The sequence below is a fragment of the Dipodomys merriami genome, unplaced genomic scaffold (genome assembly GCF_024711535.1).
Source record: "Dipodomys merriami isolate MVZ:Mamm:240054 unplaced genomic scaffold, mDipMer1.0.p SCAF_4, whole genome shotgun sequence".
In the NCBI taxonomy this organism is placed as follows: Eukaryota; Metazoa; Chordata; class Mammalia; order Rodentia; family Heteromyidae; genus Dipodomys; species Dipodomys merriami.
Window position 1 is genome coordinate 38,671,195 of NW_027205603.1, and position 17,687 is coordinate 38,688,881.

The 17,687-nt window shown below is 39.2% G+C and overlaps 1 non-coding gene across 1 annotated transcript; it reads right to left on the reverse strand.

The window, feature by feature from the left end:
- Window positions 1-8,266: 8,266 nt before the first annotated feature.
- Window positions 8,267-8,373, reverse strand: LOC138806409 (U6 spliceosomal RNA). Its single transcript, XR_011365852.1, has one exon. It is a non-coding gene; the product is annotated as a U6 spliceosomal RNA (small nuclear RNA).
- Between the last annotated feature and the right edge of the window lie 9,314 nt (window positions 8,374-17,687).

Below are 17,687 nucleotides of genomic sequence, written 5' to 3' on the forward strand. Positions count from 1 at the left end.
AGAAATACCAACACTCTAACCAGCCTCTTTCATTCCCAGCTTCCTTTTTTGAAGTCCCATGGACAGTTTTAGAGGCAGCCATATGGAGAGAGAAAGCCAGTTATGGAGACATTTTCAACTCTGACAAGAAATCTGCTTCATGGAAGAAGATAAACAAGGAAGAGCTAATTAGTAAGTATAACGCTTGCTCTTTAATTAAAATCTCCCTTTAGATTCAATCCATTCCTTGGAATGACATTTAATAATATTGAGTTGCAGCTATGAATGCGTTTGGCCAAATGTTTTCAGGTTTGATTAAGATAAGCATTACCCATCAAGAAACAAGCTTCCCAAGTTAAGTCATCTATGAATGGAGACTTAGCAAATCTCTTTTATTCTGGAGCTTAGATCTCCAGTGAAAATTACCTGACAGCGTGTCCTCAGCACATGCTTTACAAAATCTACCAAGGAAGCTAGATGTTTGAAACTATTGCCAGAAACTTCAACAATAGAAATATATGTGCATAAAGTGTCAGGTATTTATGCATGCTTGGTTATCAGAAGATATTCCTCTTTTAGAGGGTTGAGTGAGAGAGGATTATCTATCTGTACCTTGGCATTGGATAAGATATAAAATAATGCTATCATGTCCCATGGTATCATTCAGAAATCACAATGGTCAAGCTGCCCTTAAACTTGCTAGAAACACTTTTGACAGTGGGCAAGAGAGCAAAGGAAGGCAGGCAAGAAGCAATAACAAAGCTTTGGGTGAAAAGTGTTTCCTTTTTCTTAAATTGGTTACTTTGGATAAATATCACTGAATGGGTATTTGTATTGCAACTTTGTTCCAACTCACTTACATTGTTATTCTGGGAATAACACCATGTTAGAATTTAGACCTTAAACATTCCCCAAAGACCCAAGCTAAATGTTTGATCTTCAGTTTAGGATGCTATTAGATAGTGATGCTCTTAGATAGATAGTGGTTCAAGTAGAAAAGGGTTGAGTCATTGGAGATGTGCCCTGAAGGGGATTTTGGTATCCTAGCCCCTTTCTGTCCTCATTTTCCTGGTTTTCATGAAGTGATCAGACCTTTCCCACCACACATTGTTCATGATGTCACTTAAGCTCAAAGCAATGGTGACAATCACAGACTGAAACCATAGGTCAAAATAAATCTTCCATTTTTAAGTTGAGTTATCTCAGCTGTTTTAACACTAGGATACAGAGCTGACTAACCTAGGTCATTGTTTGCTGCATTTTCTGGGCAACCGGGATAACACCTTATTTCTTGTCTATAGTATAGAATTGAAAAGTGTTTCACAAGAAACATCAAAACGTGTCTGTTTTTTAGTGTAGTTAACACTGGTAAGACTTCACTTGAACTAAAATGTGGTAGTATTTTCTTTCAATATGTTTATCATTAGTTCTGTCTCTAATAAGACCTTTTGGATCAGAATATATGAGTTATTTATTATTAACTAATACTATATTTTAGTAATCATTTGTGTTGTCTAGGATAAGATTAGGGTTCATGCTCTGCAAGTAAATCATTCATTATAACTAGAGATTAGCATGTCCAACAATACAGTAAAGAAATTCTCTTCCCATAGGTATCACATCATCCATCAGCAATTTATTTACTTACTTGTTTTTATTATTATTTCTTTTGGTAGTACTAGAGGGATTGAACTCAGGACCTACCACCATGAAGCTATACCTCCAGTCTTTTTTGTTTTCTATTATTTTTCTGATAATAGTCTCCCACTTTTTCCTGGTTAGGTTTGTTATCCTCCAACTGTGCTTCCTGCCACAGACACATGACACCACATTCTACTTAATGAGATAGAGATCTTACCAATTTTGGGGCTCAGTTGGCCTCAAACTGCTGTCCTCCTGATCTCTGCCTCCCAAATATCAGATGTTCCAGGAATGAGTAACAGCACCCAGCCTCTCTATTAGCAATTTAACACTATTTTCTCTCACTGTGTCAAGTTTGGAATGTTGGAGCTATATTGCCTACGGGGGTTATAGTTATATTTTCCCTCTGGGAGAACTAGTCTGATGTTTAAAAGTAGCACAAGATATGTGGGTGTTGGCAGAAGGTAAATGGAAGATTTTGATAGAAACTTACAGGCACTCCAAGCATAACGTTAAACTCAGGGGCTCTGGGTAGAAGGCTCTATGCTTGTAGTACTTTTGACCTCTTGTCTACAGGGACAGTTTTTCTAATACTCACTGCTCTATCCTTCCGATCATTTCATGAGCTTTTTATTCTTATGTTAAATCCTTTCTGCATGAAGCTGCATGAAGTGGTTTCTGATTTGTGCACTAATCTATACTGACCCATCCAAGCATGGAAGCTGAATACAAAGTTGGTGTATCCACAAGTGGAAATCTTGACTAAATAGACTAGTCAAAATCTTCACTAAACAGGATAAATGAGAAAATGTTCATTCAACACTTCCTTCACTGAAACTACCTTAATATACATCATAGGAATTGGTCTTTTTAAACAGCCCAATCACATGGATTAAAACAACAATAACAGTGATTTCTATTTTCTACCAAGCAGGAAGAGAGAATTCCGCTTGTCCTTCCTGGGTCTTCATGGTTGGGCCACTCTTATTCTTCCAGCCTTATATTTCACCACTACTCTATATGCTTTACAGAAGAAGAAAGAGAGACGTGATTCTGTTCTTAGAACATCCTCTAAGCTTTCCTACCCCTGGCTTTCCCTTCTGTCATTCCCTCCCGTCATTCATCTTATCTACTCTCCAGATTACAATTTTCCAAATCACTATATGCACTTTTCCCCTATCCTTCAAATCACATAGCATCCTTTCAAATCCTTCTTCTTTTCTTGCCCTTCTTATTTCTCACTAGGACTTATTACACATCAGATATAGTGCTAGTCCTTGATGTGAATAATTCATTTACTCTTCACAAAACTTTCATTGGTAGGAGCTATCATTAGCCCCAATCTACATGTGAGGAAACTGAGGCTACAATAGTTTACATTCAACCCAGGTCCATAACACCTAGCTAAAAGAATTACCCTCCTCCATGAAATATCTTTAAACTTCTATTATATCAAGAACACAAAATAATAATGATAATTGAATTAGGAAGCTTCCCCAAGTCTTTCCCCAGAGACACTTATAAAAAGACTGCCCATCTACAAGGCTGCCTCATCCCCTCATGGAAGACTCAAGCCCTCCCATCACTAAGAAATGGCCTCATTGTAATTTTTCTGACTGTCCTCTATGTCATTTGTTTTCCTCTTTTGTCTGTCTTTCTTTCCTCTACCACCATCATTCTGAGATTTGACAATGCTTTCCTCAGATACCAGTTTTTATAATAAATGGATACAAAATCAGTTTGTTACTATGTGACAGAAAATATATGTGAGCTAAACACTGCCAAGTAATTTCACAATTTTGATACTTGACCAAAATGAACATTCTGTATAATTATCATGTCAGGTGTCTGATGGGGGTTTCTTTGGGTTTAAATATCCAAAGTAAGTCCTAAGAAAGAGTTGTCACCACATTAAGACTGTCCTGATCTCTGCTATGTGACCAGCATTGTTCTTATTGCTATCTCACGGCTTTAAAACAAATGGCCTAATTAAATGAAGCTAACATGACACAGTATTATTTCTGGATAGTTATTTCACCATAAAGATCCATTTGAAACTTTTGCCTGGGCACATGACTGGTCCATAAAAAGACATTTTCTGGGCTGCTTTTTGGGAGAGTAGAATGTGAGTGGAAGTAACATATGGGAGCACGTGTTATTTCCAGGGTGTACTTGGTGCCATGGGTTTTTTGTATTTGTGAGATTTACACTGATAGTTCCAATGTTTAAAACAATTTCTGAGCATAGTGCTAAAGTACTAGCTAGAGTTCCTAAATGCAAGAAGTTGAAATATGTGAGAGAAAATACAAGTTAGGTAAACTTTTTTTTCAGGCACAAGCTAAGAGGCTGCTGGCTGTGACCTCAATGTTAGTGAAACAGCGATTAATTATGTTAAGAAATATGCACTTAACCAGAAATATACAGAACACAGGTTGTGCATGGATTAGTTAACAAAAAAAGATGACCAAAGGCTTGAAGGGGAGCCTAACCTTGTATTTACTCTAGGAGCTTTATAGAGCATAAAAATAGTGAATAGTGAGAGGAAACTATACTTAATATCCTTGTGTACTACATGGCATTCTCACAAGGTACCATTCTAATTGTTACTTCCAGATAAAGGAAACAAAACTACTAGTTTAGCTTATATATCTTATGGGAGGTAGTAAATAAGCAGTAAATTTAAAAAAAAAAAACCTTAATTGGCTGTCTTATAGACGTGTTAAGGTAATAAGATTGAGAACATAGACATAAACAACACAAAGTCATACTACCTACCTATATACTTGTGGTACAGAAATACAAATCAAAAAGAATACCAGAAGCCATCTTGTCCGATTTCTTCTTTACACTGGGACCTAGGGCCACACTGCTAGTTGGTAACTAACACCAAACAAAACCCAGAGCCTCTCAGTTCCAAACTATGTCTACACAAGGCTTGGTAGCTACAGTAATAAAAATAGAAAGGACTTTTTCTCTTAATGCAATGAAAGGATGTAAGGGAATGGTGCACTGGAAATAGGGAAATTGATGGAAAGACAAAACAGGAGGCACACTGGCCCCTCTGGACCAGGCATTGCTCTTTTCTATCTTCTTGTCACCACTCCAGTGGAGACTGAGACCTGTCATTCTCATTCGAAGTTCTTGTGTTCCTGACTTGGGACTGATAGTCACCTTCTAAGTTACTATTTAAAGTCAGCTCAACTTGATTCTATGTAAGACCTCAAATAATGAAGGTGTGCCCCTAGACTTGTCTGTTTCTGAGCAGATGACTTTATTTCTCAGTAAAAATAAAAAGAGCTCTGTGTCTTTAACTGGGTTAGATTCCCCAACTCTGAGCTTAACTTGCTACCCCATTCTCTCATTAGATTCTATATTTTTTAGTGGCCTCATTGTAAAGACTGTCTTCGTTCAACTTTTTCATATGCACTATGCAATATTATGACATCTAAATAGCAACTTCTTATTCAATCAAAGCACATTATAATCATGCACACAAATATCACAATGAAACCTCTTTATACAATTGAAATGTTAATAAACAAATAGCAATTTCTTTTTTTTTTTTTGGTCCAGTTGTGGGCCTGAACTCTGGGCCTGGGCTCTGTCCCTCAGCTCTTCAGCTCAAGGCTAGCGCTCTACCACTTGAGCCACAGCGCCACTTCTGGCTTTTTTCTTTTTGCTTATGTGGTGCTGAGGAATCGAACCCAGGGCCTCAAGCATGCAAGGCAAGTGCTCTACCACTGAGCCACCTTCCCAGCCCACAAATAGCAATTTCTTGATTGCAGAATATTCTCTACCTTATGGATTTTAAAATTTTTGAAATATTTGGCATATGGACTTTTTTCCAAATGGCTCTCTGACAAGATATGTGGGGATACTTGCCTCTTTGAGATCAAAAGAGGGGCATTTCTAAAGCTCAAGCTTCATTTGCCCATGTGCATGACATGTAATATTCGATGGCACAGGAAGCCATGGAAGGTAAGTTCCTAGAGGACAAGAATCTACATGGCAAGTATTAACCATGTACTACTAATACAGTGTGAGGATTTTTTTAAAAAATATATTCACTTACCATATGATTTCAGCATGCTTCAACAATGTCTGCACAATGCCAAAAACATCCAGATGGAAATGGAGAAGTCAGCCGCTACCACATGCTTCATCTGCACGGATGTCTTATGGAGACAGCCAGCATGGATCTCTGGAGCCTGGAAGAGTTGCCAGGCAAGAAGCCAGAGGGAAGAAATATCGCCAATATATATTTAAATTAAATTAATTAACATTTATGTAACTGTGCATAGTATAAGTACTTTCTAGCAAATATAGTGTCTCATTTAATTGGAACAAATACTCTATAAATTAGGTAGTATTTATTTGCCCAATTTTATAGACAAGTTTAGAACAAAAAAAAAAATTAAACCATACAACTAGTAAAGAATGGAGGCAGGACTCAAACTCTGTGCTTCTCATTGAATCAACAATCCTGGCTGAGCATTCACTTTGCCATGAACTTCTGATTCCAATGAAACTCTACCCGTGTACTCTAAGTGATAGAGTTACATCTACATTGCTGTGATATAATATTATAGGGAGACAAGGCAAAGATAACTGGTCCTCAATTGTAACAAATACTTTAATTTTCAATTGTATTTGGCCATATTCTATATTCCTACAAAGAAGCAGAATGCAGAAAGAAAAAGAATGCAAGAAAAGGGATACATTGGATCTATTTGAAATTCCTGAATTTTGTTCTGCAAGGCCCTAATACTATAAACAGGAGCCCAGACAGGTTTTGCCTACCTTCATAGACACTCCACACCTAACAAGGCATATGCTTCAGTGAAGACAGACAATAATAATCCAATATGTTTCTAAGATTCACAAGTTGACAACGTAAGGCAAGTTGCCAATTTTTGATTCCTGAAAATTATTTTAAGTAATGAGTCTAGTTATAATGGTATTATGTTCCAGAATGAGCGCTCTGAGTTTATTCTTTTTTCTAGAACTCTCCAGATCAACGTGGATCTATCTGGCTTTTTTCACTGATGTTTTCCTTCATGTCTGAGGTCTTCACTTTGCCCATAGACATCTGTAAAGTAGCTTGCTTCAAAGGGCAAAAAGACAAGCTTAAAAACACAGCCCTGAGCTTGAAGTTTCCAGTTCCTATAGACTTGAAAAAAATGGAATCAAAGCTCTTTTAAGAAAATAAAGGTCAGTTGTATCAACTGAGCAACACTAGAGGTGTGTGCAGTGAGTTTATAAAGTTTCATGGCAGCTAGGAGAAAAGCAATGAGTAGGTCCATGAAGGTACCATCACTTCCTCTTGTACAAATGCAATTTCCAAAAAGTTCATGATTCACAAACAAATCCAGGTTTTTCTAGGATACAAGTCATCTCTCCACAGCAGATGTTCATGGATAGCCATAACCAACATCCAAATTCAGCAGGTTCAAGAAAATAAAATATAATAAAACAGGAATGTAACTTGTAGCCAATAAGTCATCTGAAGATGAGTATGCACTTCCTAAACTAAAAGCTACATAAGCCAGTAAGAAAATAAAATTCATCTTCTATTTACAGGGCATTGTTTTTTGTTTTTTTATTTTTATTTTTTGTTTATTTTATTTTATTTTATTTTATTTTGGGTCCGGTCGTGGGGCCTGAACTCTGGGCCTGGGTGCTGTCCCTCAGCTCTTCAGCTCAAGGCTTGCGCTCTACCACTTGAGCCACAGTAGCACTTCTGGCTTTTTTCTTTTTGCTTATGTGGTGCTGAGGAATCGAACCCAGGGCCTCATGCATGCAAGGCAAGAGCTCTACCACTGAGCTACCTTCCCAGCCCTTATTTTGTTTTTTTTAAATATCTTATTTATTGTAAAAATATTGTACAGCAAGGTTACAGTTACATGAGTAAGGTAATGAGTACATTTCCTAGTGTGCATTGTTACCTCCTCCTTTGTTTTTCCCCTACAATCCTTTTCCTTCCCACCTTTTCTACTCCTCCCTCCCTCCCCCTCTCAAGTTGTAAAGTTCGTTTTTTAACATAGTGTCTTATACATCTCATTGTTACAACAGGCCAACCTGTATCCCTATTTAAGCATTTGTTTTTTCCCTTCCCCTCCCCAAATTAGAAAAGTATATATACTAGATGCAGGGCACTGGATTCATATACAGTAAAAGCAGGGGTTATACCATGGGGGAAGAACATGCAAAAGAAACAAAAAAAATCACATAGTACATTATAAGTATGTTAAAAACAACAGCAAGAAAGAAAAAAACACTTATGTTCCTGTCTTGGGGTTCATTTCACTTAACATCATCTTATATGATCATATATACATAGCTTTTGACCTTTTCTGCTTGTCCTAAACATATACTAGTTATTGCAGATAAGGGAAACCATGGGACCTATCTTTCTTTGGGCCTGGCTTGCTTCACTTAATATAATTTTTTCCAAGTCTTTCCATTTCCTAACAAATGGAGCAATGTCATTCTTTCATATGAAGGCATAGAATTCACACACACACACACACACACACACACACACACACACACACACACATATCACATTTTCTTGATCCATTCATCTACTGAGGGGCATCTGGGTTGGTTCCATATCTTAGCTATGGCAAATAATGCTACAATAAAAAAAAATATGGAACGCTTCACGCATTTGCATGTCATCCTTGTGCAGGGGCCATGCTAATCTTCTCTGTATCATTCCAATTTTAGTAAATGTGCTGCCAAAGCGAGCACCTGGGTTTTTGGGGGGGTTTTGGGTCAGTCATAGGGCTTGAACTCTGGACCTGGCCTCTATCCCTCAACTCTTCAGCTTAAGGCTAGTGCTCTACCACTTGAGCCACAACACCATTTCCAATTTTCTGGTGGTTTATTGGAGATAAGAGTTTCATGGACTTTCCTCCTCGGGCTGGCTTTGAACTGTGATCCTCAGATCTTAGCCTCCTGAGTAGCTAGGATTACAGGCATGAGCCACTGGTGCCCAGACAGGCACTGTGTTTTGGGGTACCCAAAATAGCATGAATTATAAATGTTAAACATTCATAACTTTATATAGCTATGCATATAAAATAGTTACTCTATGTACATCTCAGAATAACATTTATCTACTAAAGATTTCCTTGGGAAACACTGCCATTGTCTTTATATGCAATTGTCCTCAGTATCCAAAATTGACATGCATTCAAAGCCTTTACTTGGCAATGTTTGCATATAAACTGCACATATCTTCCTATATAATTTTAAGTCATTTCTATACTTATTACCTAATGAAGGTAAATGATATGGAAATAGTTATATTGCTAATGGAATAATGACAAGAAAAATGCCTGTATATTCAGTATAAATGTGAATTTTTTTTCCTCTGAATATTTTCAATCAGCAATTAATTGAGTCTATCTATGCATGGAGCCAACTATTTTTTAAAGGACACAATGATCACAATAATCTAAATTATGGTCCAGGAAACCATGCCCAGTGGCCAAATATAGCCTGCAGCCTACTTTTTGTTTTGTTTAAGTTGTTTTTGTAGTTCTGTTTGTTTTTGTGCCATATCATGGCTTTGACACAGGGTCTCTTGCTCTTCCTAAGCTTTCTTGTTCATGATGGCACTCTACCATTTGAGCCACACCTACAGCTTGTTTGCTTTTTGGGAAGGGGAGGGTGATTCTGCTCATTGGAGATGACGTTTCAAAGACTTTTCTTTCCAGGCTGTCTTTAAACCTTGATCTTCTGATAGCCTCCTGAGTAGCTAGGATTGCAGGCATTGCCCACTATATCCCAGCCTAAGAAGTTTTTATAGTTTTAGTTGTTTTAAACACACAATTAAAAACAAGGAAGACAATACAACAGAGGCTATATAGTCCGCAAAGCCTAGAAATTTTATCATAGGGCTCTTAATAGAAGTTTTCAATGATGAGTTACAACTAAAGTCATTTCAGTTGTTTTATTTAATGAAGGTATAACATGACATTACTGAATTCAGAGATGGAGGCTTTATCTCTCGTGATTGACAGTGGCTATCTAAAGTGTCATGCAGAGAACTCAGGGTCACATGCAAGCATGCGAGAAAAAGTGCTAGGGTCTCAGAAGATTTATCAATGTAGAAGGGAGAAAACATGGGGCACACAACCTAAACACTACCCTCCATGCCTTTGCTGGGAGGGGGAAATTGTTTTAAATGTAGTTATGTTTATATATGTAACTAAATATGCAAGAGTAAGACAACAAAGACATTAAGAGTGCATGACTACCCAGGAAAAAGCCAGCCCTTGGCTTGGAACAAACCATGCCACAGGTTCACTGGATAACAAATGCTAGCAGCATAGAGCTGCACAAATAAAATGCTTAAATATGCAGAAAAGTCTGATTCTTTCTCAATTGGGCATCTCAAGTGTAAGGATTGTAGTTTAGTATACAAGAACCACAGAGACTTGTCACTTAGGCTTTGCAATCAAGCATTTAAGCAATTCTAGCAGATATTCATAAATGTTTTGAAAAGGCCTGTTACAATATCCCAGGATGGCTTGGCTGCCTGCTTCCTTACAATAGATTACATCTTTTCATGTGCCAATTCTCTTCCTGGAGTCCGAAAGGAAAAGAAAGTAACCTCCAGACAAGAAGCCCCTTATCAGGTCTGTAGTCTCCAGAATAAGACTCCAATACAAAGTCCTTTGAACTCTGACAAGGACTTAAACCAGTAGCACAACTTCCCCAATGCACTTCAGTCTCAAAAGCACAGCATGGTATATTTCTGTGGCATTGCTTCAAAATGAATTACCTCATCAATTCATTTCTGAAAAAGTCAAAATAGTGGAGGCAGTCTATTTTGCCAACATTTTGAATCAAAGCTGTTTGGAGTTCTTCAGGCACCAGAAAGCAGTGTTATTGAATAGCACATCCTCACCCAGGCTTGGGTGCAGTTTTCAAGTTCACAACTAAATACAAAGAACTCATTCACTTCTTTTTTTTTATTATTTTATTTTCTTGTAAAGATGCCGTATAGAGGGGTTATAGTTACATGAGTAAGGTAAGGAGTACATTTCTTGTCAAGCATTGTTACCCCCTCCTTTGTTTTTCTCCTACTATCCCTTCCCTTCTCCATCTCCCCCCCTCTCCCCCAATCCCCGAAGTTGTGAAGTTCATTTCCAACATAGTGTCTTGTGAGTATCATTGTTACAATGGATCATCCTGTGTCCTTGTTTCAACATTTTGCTATGCCCTGTCCCCTCCCCAAATTAGACAAATGCATATACAAAATGCAAGGTACCAAAATCAAATACAGTGACAACAGGGATATAGCATAGGAGGAAGAACATACAAAAGAAACATAAAAAAAAAATCACATAGCACTTTAAAAACAACAACAAAGGAAAACGTCTTTTGTCCATATCTTGGGGTTCATTTCACTTAGCATCATCTTATATGGTCATAGGTACATAGTTTTTGAGCTTTTCTACTAATCCAATAAGACTATCCTAGACATACAAAGCAGTATGGAGATTCCTCAAAAGACTACACATAGAGCTCCCCAGCAATACTATTTCTGGGCATTTACCCAAATGATCACAAACAAGGCTATACTAAAGCTACAAACACAACTATGTTTATTGCAGCATTATTTACCATACCTAAGACATGGAACTGAAGAGCCAAAGTAACTCTATTTTGAGATTAATCCCACCATCTTGTGCTAGGCTGCCCTCAGAGTAACCCTGATAGAGAGAAAAACAGTTCTTGGGAAAAACGCAGGTTGCCACAAACCCTGCCACCCTTAAGAAACAGAACAATTGTCCCAGTGTTCCAGGAACAGAACATAATGGTTTTACAACCATCAAACCGTCAAACGTGGACCAATAGTTCAGAAAAAGGGCAGTGCGGTTAGGGTGGATTCAAACCACTGTACATGGGCCAATAAAAAATGACTATGCAGCCGGGCGCTGGTGGCTCACGCCTGTAATCCTAGCTACTCAGGAGGCTGAGATCTGAGGATCGCGGTTCAAAGCCAGCCCGGGCAGGAAAGACCGTGAGACTCCTATCTCCAATAAACCATCAGAAAACCGGAAGTGGCGCTGTAGCTCAAGTGGTAGAGCGCTCGCCTTGAGCTGAAGAGCTGAGGGACAGCGCCCAGGCCCAGAGTTCAAGCCCCACGACCGACAAAAAAAAAAAAAAAAAAAAAAAGACTATGCAATCTTTATAAAATGTTAACCAATCATGTAACTGCTTGTGTGGAAATTTTCTAAACTTGTTTGTTAAATGCTATAAAAGCTGTGCTGATTTTGTGCTCGGGGCCTCTTAGCATCACCGGTTACCAAGTGCGCGGAGGACCAAGCTCGAGCTTGCAAATAAACGACTCTTTTGCTGTTTGCATTGGCCATGGTCTCTGGTGGTCTTTCAGGTGTCCCGAGTCCATGTACAACAGAACCAACTCAGATGCCTCAAGAAAATGTGATAGACAGAAAGACAGACAGACAGATAGATAGATGGATAGATATGAATTCTACGCTTCTTTCTATGCCATTAGAAAGAATAACACTTCCCCATATGTTAGAAGGACAGGGGGAAAAAATCACATTAAGTGAAATAAGCCAGACCCAAAGAAATGTAGGTCCCATGGTTTCCCTTATTTGCAATAATCAGTAAATGTCTAGGATAATCTTATCAGATTGTTTCTTTTCTCTCTTTTTTTATTGTAAAGGTGATGTACAGAGTGGATACAGTTATATAAGTAAGGTAATAAGTACATTTCTTGTCCAGCTTGTTACCCCTTCCCTCATTTTTCTCCCACTTTAAGTTATACAGATCATTTCCAACATATTGTCTTATGTATATTGCAGTTGCATTGTTCCCACCTTGTCCTTTGTCTCACCATTCTGATGCTCCCATGACCTTTCCTAAGTCAGATAAACATATATATAATACCAGGGTACCAAAATCAAATACAGTGACAACAGAGGATATACCACAGGGAGAAGAACATACAAAAGAAAAAAGAAATCACATAGTACATTAAAAACAACAAAAAAAGAAAAACCTCCTGGGTCCATGTCTTGGATTTCATTTCATTCAGCATCATCTTATATGGTCTTATGTATGTAGCTATTGAGCTATTCTGCTCATCTGCTAAGATTATCCTAGATGTATTCTAATTATTGCAAATAATGGAAACCAGGGGACCTATGTTTCTTTGGGTCTGGCTTACTTCACTTAATATGATTTTTTTCCAAGTTGTTCCATTTTGTAACAAATGGGGTGGTGTCATTCTTTCTGATGGAGGCATAGAATTCCCTTGTGTATATATACCATATTTTCTTGATCCATTCATCTACTGAGAGACATCCAAGTTGGTTCCATATCTTAGTTATGGTAAATAATGCTGCGATAAACATAGTTGTGCTGGTAGCTTTAGTATGGTCTTGTTTGTGATCATTTGAGTAAATGCCCAAAAGTGGGATTGCTGGGTCATAGGGGAGCTCTATGTGGAGTCTTTTGAGGAACCTCCATACTGCTTTCCAGAGAGGTTGAACAAGTTTACACTCCCTCCAACAGTATAACAAATTCTCATTCACTTCTTCATTCACTCAGTAAGCACTAATAGAGAGAAGACTGGCTGTTAAATACTCCAGGAGGACAGTCCAGAGGTATAATAGTGATAAAAAAAAAATCTCCAAGCTCAAACTCTAGAAGTAACAGACAGGTGAGCAAACATTAGGGGCCAGGGATTACAGCCATCATAAGAAAAGTCTGCAGTTCTGCCAAAACAAGTGTTAAGAGCCCTGTGCCCAGGCCCGTGAGGACAAGGGGTCGGGAAAGGCTTTCTGCAGCCCTTGAGCAGAATCCAAGAAGACAAGAAGGTGGACACTTTGATTTGACATGAGTGGACTTGAACCACAAAATAGCTCTGACATTCTGCCTTTCCAGTGGAGAGAGGGATTTTGAGGGGACCCTGTTACACACAAGAGAGCTGCAGACAGCCATGGCCAGAGGGGCTGAGCCAGGCTCACTTCATCACTGCTGATCAATTCCATGGCTCCTATGCATTCTCTCCTCTAGGAGATGCTTGATTTTTAGGCTCAGGACATAAAAGACTACCAGAACAACATAAAGATGGGAAATAAGATTGTCAGGAATTTGAGGAGAATGTGTCCCTTTTCCAATAACTTCCACAGGCTGTATACATAAAGCAGAAGCAGTGACAATCTAGTGATGACTCAGCCGTGTGAGTCAAGCCAGACCAGAGCTACTTGGGGACAGGGACAAATGGAAATGAGTTGAACACCCTGATTGAAAACAAAGTCTCCCCATTTCAGCTTCGGGTTCCTGAGCAGTCACTTGGCTCCATCTTGGTATTTTTACTTGTCTGAATCATTATGCCACAAAGAAAGAACAAAACTCTCTAGGCAAGAAGGTCTCAGTGAGGCCCTGTGCCATGCCATGTTAGGCTGGCCTCCTTAACCCTGCAGAACCTTTCGCTGCTGCCATCAGTTCAGGAGGTGCCAAGCTGGACCCAGGAGGCAGAACCTCCAGGCTTCAGTGAGGCTGGAAAGGAGGACAGAGGAGGAGGGGTAAGGAGGTCACCTGGCAGTGCCTTGTTGGAGAGGCTAGAGCCCAGGGCTGAGTGTTATTTTAGAATTTGGTATGCCAGACCAGCACAGCATCAAGTGCTTATAGTCACCCCCCCCAGCAGGAGGGAATTAGGCTAATTATATCCCCAGGCAGGTGTTCCCCTAGTTAGGGGAACATGGAAATTAGTAGAAAGGTTGCTGGTGAGGGGAAACTGTAGGCAACAAAAGGACAGAGTGAACAGCAAAGACCCATCCTCCTTCAAAAGCTTGTGTTTCCTTCTCAGAATGAGCTTGAGAGCAGGACAGAGGGGATTTAAGTGGGGTCCATTGGGAGGAAGTGTTTTACAGGAGTCAGAGATGGAAAGAACCTTGGTCAACTCATCTAGGCCGAGACTCCTCATTTTATATCTGAAGACACTGAAGATTCAATACTTGAAGAGACAGGGAAAGAAGAGTGGCAGAGGGGGGATACAGTCAGAATGCTTTATGCTCACAAGTGGAAAAACAGTGAAGGGTAGAGAAGCTGGTTTGGAAAAGAAGGGAGAAGGGATAGGCAGAGTGATAGAGGAGGTGAGTGTGATTAAAGGCACATTGTATGCCAAAAGTGAACTGGTCAAAAGGAAACTGGCTTGTACAACTAATCCATGGTGATAAGAAAAGGTGGGAAAACACATGAAAAGATGTAAAAATAAGTTAGGCACTGTAGCTCATGCTTATAATCTTCGCTACTCAGGAGGCTGAGATCTGAGGATCATGGTTGGAAGCCAGCCCAGGAGAAAAAGTTCCAATGAGGCTCATCTCCAATTAACCACTAAAAAACCTGAAGTAACGCTGTGACTCAAAATGGTAGAGTGCTAGCCTTGAGCATGAAGAGGCTCAGGGACAGCACCCAGGCCCTGAGTTCAAGAAAGCCCTGCAACTCTTCATGTGTCTATTGGCCATCCTCCTTTCCTCTTCAGAGAAGTTTCTCTTTAAGTCTTTAGCCCACTTATTTATTTGGCAGTGAAGATCTTCTACCAATCCGTGGGCTTTCCATTGATCTTGCTAGCTATGTCCTTTGCCATGCAGAAGCTCTGAAATTTCATGCATTCCCATTTGTCCAACCTTTCTTTGATTTGTTGTGTTTCTGGGTCTCTATTAAGAAAATTTTGGCCTGTGCCAAGGAGACCTAGAGTTTCTCCTATTCCATTTTGTAATGTTATCAGTGTCTGCTTTGGCTCCAAGGTCTTTGATCCATTTGGAGTCAATAGACACATGAAGAAATGCTAAACTTCCCTAGCCATAAAAGAAATGCAAATCAAAACAACATTGAGATACCATCTCACACCAGTTAGAATAGCTATAATCAAGAACTCTAATAACAACAGATTCTGGAGGGAATGTGGACAGAAGGGAACCTTACTGCATTGTTGGTGGGAGTGTAAATTTGTTCCACCACTTTGGAAAGTAGTATGGAGGTTCCTCAAAAGACTCCACATAGAGTTCCGCTATGACCCAGCAATCCCACTTTTGGGCATTTACTCAAATGCGCACAAACAAGGGCATACTAAAGCTACCAGCACAACTATGTTTATTGCAGCACTATTTACCATAGCTAAGATATGGAACCAACCCAGATGCCCCTCAGTAGATGAATGGATCAAGAAAATGTGGTATATATACCCAATGGAATTCTATGCCTCCATCAGAAAGAATGAGATTGCCCCATTTGTTAGGAAATGGAAAGACTTGGAAAAAATTATATTAAGTGAAGTAAGCCAGGCCCAAAGAACCATAGATCCCATGGTTTCCCTTATTTGCAGTAACTAGTATATGTCTGAGACAAATCGAAACTGTCAGACAAGTTGAGGTTAGGTGAAATGAACCCCAAGGTAAGTATTCAAATGTTTTTTTTTCTTTCTTGTGACTGTTTCCAACATATTTATAAGATGATTTCTTTGTTGCTTTGTATGTACCTCCCCCAGGGTGTAAGCCCTGCTTTCACTGTATTTGATGTTGATATAATTTGTGGAGGGGAAAGGAAAAAACAAACTGTTTCAATAAGGTTACAAGTGGGCTCATTACAACAATGAGATGTATAAGAAGTTATATTGAAAAATGAACTTTACAACTTTGGCAGGGGGGTGGGGGAGGTGCTAGGGAGGTGTGGGGGTGGGAGGGGTGGAAAGGGGAAGGGATGGTATGGGGAAACAAAGGAGAAAGCAACAATGCTTGATAAGAAATGTACTCACTATCTTGCCCATGTAATTATGGTATTTTCACAATAATAATAATAATAATAACAGAAAGCCCTGCAACTGACAAAATAAATATACGTAAATAACAAAAGTAACCATTATCACACCATTTACAAGGCAGTCCCTCACTGGCCTCTCCTCATACTCATACCTTTAGATTTCAAGCAGTCAGATCCATCCATTCAAGCAGTCAGATGCCATCTCATTCAAAGGATCAATGTGTCTGTATATGTTTCTTTGTCTTTTCCCCCTTTAGACTAAACCTTCTGTTTCTTTACCTGTTAGAGTCATTCCATTATTCCAGACCTTACTTCAATTCTCTCTCTCTCTCCGTCACTTCCTTCTCTCTTTTTCTCTGTGTGTATATATATATATGTATATGTATGTATGTGTATATGTGAGTATATATACATATGTGTATGTGTATAAATTACTAGATAGGCACTCTACCACTTGAGTCATGAATCCAGCCTTGTTTATTTTTCAGGTGGGGTCTTGTGTTTTTGCCCCAAGCAAGACCTCAATCCTTCTCTTTTCTCCTGTGTAGCTGAGATCACAGGTGCACATCATCACAACTAACTTATTGAGGTAAGGGCTCATTATGTTTTTGGCCAAACTGGCCTTAAACTGTGATCCTCCCAATTTATACCTATCAAGTAGCTGGAGTTTCTGCTGTATGTCACTGTGCCTGGCTATTTTTCTCTGACATTGATGATTTCCAAATGAGCACAAAATTTCAGGGTCACTGGTTACAATGTTCCTCTAGGGCAGAAATCAGGCTCCTAGATTTTACTGTATTTCTCCCAAGCTCAGTGCAGTGCCACTTACACAAGGAACAGGAATCATGTTCCCTCACTCATTACTTTATTCAGACTGTTGGAGGCAAGAGGCCATTTTTCTTCTAGGGTAATATGTGAGCAGTAGCTCAAATATCTCACACAGAAACACTTCTTCCTTCTCAATCATGGTCAGTTACAGTACTGAACCTTAAAATAGCTTTGTTTGTTAATCAAAATCTCACAATTTCCTCTCTCTCTCCTTCTTTCCTTCCTTCCTATCACTCACCCTTCCTTTCTACCTTCTTCCCTCTCTCTCTTCTCTTCTTTCATCCTTTCCTTCCTTCCTGTCTTTTGTGATGGGCTTTAAAGGTAGGTTTCATGCATGCTGAGCACATGATCTACCACTGTGCTGTATCCCCAGCCCCACCAATTCCCTTCTAACAAGAGAAAATTTCATAGATGTCTTAAGTCTA